The sequence below is a fragment of the Oncorhynchus masou genome, chromosome 6 (genome assembly GCF_036934945.1).
Source record: "Oncorhynchus masou masou isolate Uvic2021 chromosome 6, UVic_Omas_1.1, whole genome shotgun sequence".
Lineage (NCBI taxonomy): Eukaryota > Metazoa > Chordata > Actinopteri > Salmoniformes > Salmonidae > Oncorhynchus > Oncorhynchus masou.
The window spans coordinates 49,749,379-49,756,735 of NC_088217.1; positions in this window are offsets into that span (position 1 = coordinate 49,749,379).

Here is a 7,357-nt window from a genome sequence, read left to right on the forward strand (position 1 = left end):
CTCGCAAACACTTTTGGTGTTGGCCAAAAGGCATGTGGGAGACTCCCCAAACATATGGAAGAAGGCACTCTGGTCAGATGATACTAAAATTGAGCTTTTTGTCTATCAAGGAAAATGTTATGTCTGGTGCAAACCGAACACATCACCCCGAGAATACCATCCCCACAGTGAGGCATGGTGGTGGCAGCATCATGCCGAAGGGAGGTTTTTTATTGGCAGGGACTGGGAAACTGGTCAGAATTGAAGGAATGATGGATGGAGCCAAATACAGGGAAATTCTAGAGGAAAGCCTGTTTCAGTCTTCCAGAGATTTGAGACTGGGACGGAGGTTCACCTTCCAGCAGGACAATGACCCTAAGCATACTGCTAAAGCAACACTTGAGTGGTTTAAGGGGACACATTTAAATGTATTGGAATGGCCTAGTGAAAGCCCAGACCTCAATCCAATTGAGAATTTGTGGTATGACAAAGATTGCTTTACACCATTGGAACCCATCCAAATTGAAGGAGCTGGAGCAGTTCTGCCTTGAAAAATGGGCAAAAATGCCAGTGGCTAGATGTGCCAAGCATATAGAGACATACCCCAAGAGACTTGCAGCTGTAAATGCTGCAAAAGGTGGCTCTACAAAGTATTGACTTGGGGGTGAATAGTTATGCACGCTTAAGTTCAGTTTGTCTTATTTCTTGTTTGTTTCAAGATAAAACATATTTTGCAAGGGCCTCCCGGGTGGCGCAGTGGTGAAGGGCGCTGTACTGCAGCGCCAGCTGTGCCACCAGAGACTCTGGGACGCCCAGACTCAGAGACGCCCAGGCTCTGTCGTAACCGGCCGCGACCGGGAGGTCCGTGAGGTGACGCACAATTAGCCTTGAGCTTTTTGTCTATCAAGGAAAATGGTATGTCTGGTGCAAACCGAACACATCCCCCCGAGGGAGGGTTTGGCCGGTAGGGAAATCCTTGTCTCATCACGCACCAGTGACTCCTGTGGCGGGCTGGGCACAGTGGGCATTGCGCGCTAACCAAGGTTGCCAGGTGCATGGTGTTTCCTCCGGCACATTGGTGCGGCTGGCTTCCGGGTTGGATGGCGCTGTGTTAAGAAGCAGTGTGGCTTGGTTGGGTTGTGTATCGGATGACGCATGACTTTCAACCTTCGTCTCTCCGGAGTCCGTACGGGAGTTGTAGCGATGAGACAAGATAGTAGCTACTAAAAAAAACAATTGGATACCACGAAATTGGGGAGAAAGGGGTAAAATAAAAAAACATTTAAAATAAAAAAATATATTTTGCATCTTCAAAGTGGTAGGCATGTTGTATAAATCAACTAATACGAACCCCCCCAAAAAAATCTATTTTAATTCCAGGTTGTAAAGGCAAGAAAATAGGAAAAATTCCAAGGACGGTGAATACTTCCACAAGCCACTGTAAATAGTCATGTACTCTTTGTAAAGGTAGAATTTCCACCACACAATCTCTGACTTTGGTTAAAGGAATAAGTGTGTTTTGTGATGCTAACATTAGCCCAGGAATGTTTAGATGTTTTAGTTGGGGGGGGGGGGGGATGTAAGAAACTGTTTATAAAGAACAAATCTTGTTCTTTCAACATAATATTTGCGATGATTGATAGTTCTTTCTGAAAAGAAAATGGGGTGGACAGTGATAAGGGAATTTATATGTTTAAAGGTAATGACTAAAGAATACCACCCTGAAATGTAATTATGACATTATGTAACATATATAATGAATAATTAGACAAATGTAACTATTAGATTCTGTAACATGTATAATGAAATAGAATGTGAAACTTCAGTCTAATAAGGTTTGGTCGAGACAAGTAGAAATGAGTGTGTGTGTGACTAAGAAAATACCAAGAACAATTAAACTGTGTATGACCTGACCTGGCTAGAACTCTGAGAAACTTACGGCAGGAAAGGGAGTCCCATCAAGGTCCTCCAATCTCGGGGGACTGGAACCTCCAACTTGGTAGTGATAAACAGTGGTGAGAACCATGGGGAATGATACATCCCACCTACTGTTCGTGTGTATGTATGTGCATAGGCTACTGACTGTTTGTGTATAGGTATGTGCGTAAGTAGGGAGGGAGTGATTTATAAAATGGCACGCCTTTGTATTATGGACGTTAGAACATTCTGAGTAAACTTTACGGACCTTTTGCATAAGCTGAGTCTGCCTAATTATTATTAAACCCAGGGTCTTACAAACCTCGGGGATTGGTCAAAGCTTAAATAAGTGTTAGTTATCATTGGGATTGAAAATTATCGTGACAGACAGTAGGTTGGTTCTGCTGCTACGATTGGATAGCGTGCACTGCAGCACAGGTGCAGCTGTGCTCGGGACGATGTGGGTGCTGCGGGTGATGCCAGCAGTGCCAGGCAACGGTCCCATGTGGGCAGAATTGAAAACGGTGATGTTCTCGATTCTTTGACAGATTCTCGTATTTACACCCATTTTAAACAAGTTATTGCTGGTTTTCTAAGTCTAAATATTGTTCTAATACTAGTTCATCTCCTTGGTTTAAACTTAAAGCGCCAATAAGCATTTGAAACAATAAATCGTGCTGCCTGTGTTGTTATGTGTTAGTAACATTTAGACTACCTTACCCAGCAGGCTATGCGGGGGGCAGGGGGTTGAAGAATGCCTTGCATGGCTAAACATGGGTTTTCTATGTCCATTAAAAGTAGTTAAACACACATCCCGGTTTGTCATTATACAAGGAACAACCATAACATGGTGTCAGATTGGTAGTCGCTATGACGAGACGGATAAGGAGTAACTTTGCAAATTTCCGCAACAAAAATTGAACATTCTACCACAAGTCAAGTGACGCGAATAGTCGAAGATGCTAGCTTGCAAGAGCCGCAGCAGCGAGTGACAGCAGCGAGAGCGAGGCTGCATTGGAATCTGTTGACGAGCAAGTTGATGAGCAACATACTGAAGTAAGAGAAATTGACACTGTTCCTGTTCTCCATCATGGATAGGCTTAGTCCTCCTACTCCTATGCAGTTAACAGGCTATCTAGCTGACAATTGGAAACGTTTCAAGCAGAGATTCAATATCTACCTAGCGGCAAGTGGTGCAGGGGGAGATGATGACCAATTGAAAGCTTCCATTTTTCTGCATGTTATTGGAGAGGATGTATTGGACATTTACAATCGCTTTCAGCAAGACGTGGCAAACTTGACATTGTGCTAATGGATACATTTGAGGAGTACTTTGTACCAAGCCAGAACGTCATGTTTGAGAGATACAAGTTTTTCTCTCGTTCAGAAACAGGGAGTCAGTTTTGAGAAGTATTTGGCTGAGCTGAACACACTGAGCAAAACGTGTGAATTTAAAAATCTGAAAGACTCACTAGTGATAGACAGGATAGTCTGTGGCATACTTGATAATGGACTCAAGGAGAGATTCCTGCATGAGCAAGATTTAACTTTGTATAAAGCAGTGAATGTGTCGAGCAGCTGAAACCACCAGAGCACAAGCTAAAGAGCTGTGCAGGGATGAGACATCAGTGTATGAAATAAAAAGAAAGGAGCACCACACACACACACACAACACCTTACAAAACAAAAACAAGCAAAAGAGAGAATCAAAACACTACATGTGGAAAATGTGGATTTATCCACAAACCCAAAAAATGCCCTGCATATGGCAAATCATGTAACAACAGTGGGAAAAATAATTTCTCAAAATGCTGCAAAGCTAAGGCTACAAAGAAAAAGGTTCACACAATCAAGGAGATTGAAGAATTCTTTGTTGATTCTGTGGAAATATGTAATGCAGTAAAAGCTGAATGGATTGTGCCATTGACTGTGAATGAAACTATAATACCATTCAAGCTTGATACTGGAACACAGGTAAACCTGTTGTCGCTGGATGACTACAAAACACTGAAGGTGAAGAGCAAAATACACCCGGTGAAAATGAAGGTTACTGGTTATACTGGGGAGAACGTACCAGCCAAAGGTAGCTGCATAGAAACTTTACAGCACAAAGGAAAACAGTTCAGAGCACAGCTGCTGATTGTGGAAAAGTGTGTACAGCCTATTCTAGGAATCAATGCATGTGAAAAGCTCAATTTGTTGAAAAGAGTGTATGTAGTGACATCACAGACTGAAAATGACCAAGAATCGCTACTGGCTGGGTATGAGGACGTGTTTGAGGGTCTTGGATATTTACCAGGAGAACACAAAATATGTACGGATGACAAAATTTCTCCAGTTGTGCATGCATGCAGAAAAGTTCCTTTTGCACTGAGGAAAAAGCTCAAAGAGGAACTTGGACGCATGGAAAAGATGGACATCATCACAAAAATGGATGAACCTACAGACTGGGTTAAGCTCACTGGTTATTGTGGTGAAAAAGAACGGCGATCTCAGGATATGTCTAGACTCAAGAGATCTCAACAAAGCAATCAAGAGAGAGCTTTTAAAGTTGCCAACCAGAGAAAAGATAATGTCGCAGTTTACTGGAGCAAAATGGTTCAGTAAGCTTGATGCCTCATCAGGATTCTGGCAAATGAAGCTAGATGATGCAAGCTCAAGGCTATGCACATTCAACACACCTGAGGGCAGGTACAGATTTCTTCGTCTACCATATGGGATTCTCTCAATGCCAGAGGTCTACCACAAGACAATCCACATGATCTTCGAGCACCTTCCAGGAGTGGAGACCATGATGGATGACATCATCGTCTGGGGTTCCACAAAAGAAGAACACGACGCGAGAGTGAGACAAGTGCTGGACCTGGCACGGAAAGTCAACCTAAAACTAAACAAGGACACATGCCAGTTTGGTGTGAAAACACTTACCTTCGTGGGAGACGTCCTTTCAGAGGATGGAGTCAAACCAGACCCGAGGAAAATATCAGCCATCAACAACATGGAGCTCCCAAAGAACAAGGACGATGTGAGACACTTCATGGGCATGATCACCTACCTTGCAAAGTTCATACCTCAACTGTCAGCACAGTCCGCTCTACTCAGATGTCTTCTGGAACAGAAAAATTTATGGGAATAGTCCCATGAACAGGAAAACTGCTTCAAAAACCTAAAGAAGACAATCACAGAAGAGCCAGTGCTCAGGTTCTATGATCCAGAGAAAAGCACAAGGATTTCTGCAGACGTGTCACAGTTTGGCCTGGGAGAAGTTCTTCTGCAACATCATGACGACACATGGCAACCCGCCGCTTATGTGTCCAGAGCCTTGACAGGCACAAAGATAAGGTATGCACAAATAGAGAAAGATATGGTGAGCACATACGCTTGTGAAAGGTTACACCAATACGTCTACAGACGAGACTTCAAAGTAGAAACCGACCACAAACCATTGGTGTCTGAATGATTGTGCAATGAGAATCCAGAGAATGTTGATCAGACTGCAAAAGTATAATGTGAAGATGATCTATACCCCGGGAAAGTTAATGTTCGCCGCCGACACTCTTTCTTGAGCAGTAGACAAGGAGAGCTTCGTCACACAGAAAAACACAGATTGAGGCCAACGTTGACATGATGGTAGCATCACTTCCTGTGTCTTCTGAGAGAATGGAGCAGATCAAAAGAGAGACCACAGCTGACCAAACAATGACAGACTTGAAAGAAACAACACTGATAGGATGGCCCGCACAGAAAAAGAACTGTCCAAGGAGAATACAGGATTACTGGATGTGCAGAGCAGAGCTCACCATTGTGGATGACAGTGTTCAAAGGCAACAAGATTGTCATTCTCATGACACTACGCAAAGAAATGCTACAGAAAATACACGAGGGGCCATTTGGTTGAGGGAAAATGCAAACGACGAGCACGAGAAGTAATGTACTGGCCAAGAATGAACCAGGAAATCAGCCAGACCACTGCTTCATGTGAACTGTGTTTCACCTACAGGCCAAAGCTGCAAGCAGAGCCGCTAATGCCTCATCCAGTACCCAATAGACCCTACTACAAAGTTGGAGTTGACCTTTCTGACTGCAATGGCAAAAGTCACATTATTGTTACCGACTACTACTCAAACTACCCTGAAGTAGCAACACTGCCAACTAGCAGAGCTGTAATCACCTACCTGAAATCAGTCTTTGCAAGACATGGGGCTGCGTCTGAACTGTACTCGGACAATGGCCCGCAGTTCTCAAGTTCTGAATTCCGATCATTCGCTGACGATTGGGGATTCCGACACAACACCTCCAGCCCCAACTTCCCAAGGTCCAACGGCTTAGCAGAGAGTTCAGTCAACATTTTTAAAGGTCTGTTGAAAAAGGCACACTATGGAAAGGAGGAATTCCTAAAAAATCTGATGATCTACCGCAGCGCACCGCTGCAGAACGGACTTTCACCTGCACAAATGTTGATGGGACGTTGTGTCAGAACCAACCTACCCATCCATGAGGACTTGCTAACACCCAGAGGTGCTCACAAAGTCAAACTCGTGAAGGAACAACAGAAAGACAAACAAAAACAGCGACACAACAAAATGCAAGACACTTACCTGAACTGAAACCTGGAGATCAGGTACGACTCCGAGACATCACCACGGGAATCTGGATGCAGCAAGGGTGTGTGCAAAGAGAAGTTGCACCGCGATCCTATGAGATCCAAATGGAGCCTGGATCACAACTGAGACGAAACAGAGTGGATCTAAGGCTTCAGACATTCACTCAAGGGACTGAGGATCATCAGGAGGATACTGCTGAAGCGTCAAATGCCTTTAGAAATGGGCAATTCAGTCAGAACACCCTGACTGACAATGAGCGCTGTCCACAACTGTTTCAGGAAGCACTTCAGCAGAAGGACCAAAAAAGGACTGTCAGAGCCCCTGAAAGGCTTATTGAGAATTGCTAAAAAAAAATAGATATATTTTTTTTTTTAATTGGGGGGGGAAATAAATGTGTTATTGAAAATTACGTGTTATGCAGGTTGAGTAAACAAATGTGATGTGACATGTGTAGTTACATAGAAAAGTAGTTTCCTTTTTAAAGGAAGGAAGATGTGTTGTTGTGTGTTAATAACATTTAGACTACGTTACCCAGCAGGCTATGTGGGGGGCAGGGGATTGAAGAATGCCTTGCATGGCTAAATATGGAGTTTTCTAGCTGAAGTATATGTTCATTAAAAGTAGTTAAACCTACGCCCCGGTTTGTCATTATATAAGGAACAAACATAACACTGCCCACCCCTTTTGGTAAGAAGCTGACCGATGGGGCTGGAGAAATCTGACCTCTCTCAAATTTATAGACAGAGCTATGAATACAAGGATTGACCATCCATGATATCACAATTATAGTTTTAACCATGTTTTGTGTTTTTTCACAATGTTTGGGAGTAAAACAAGCAGTTGTATGACAGTTGAAC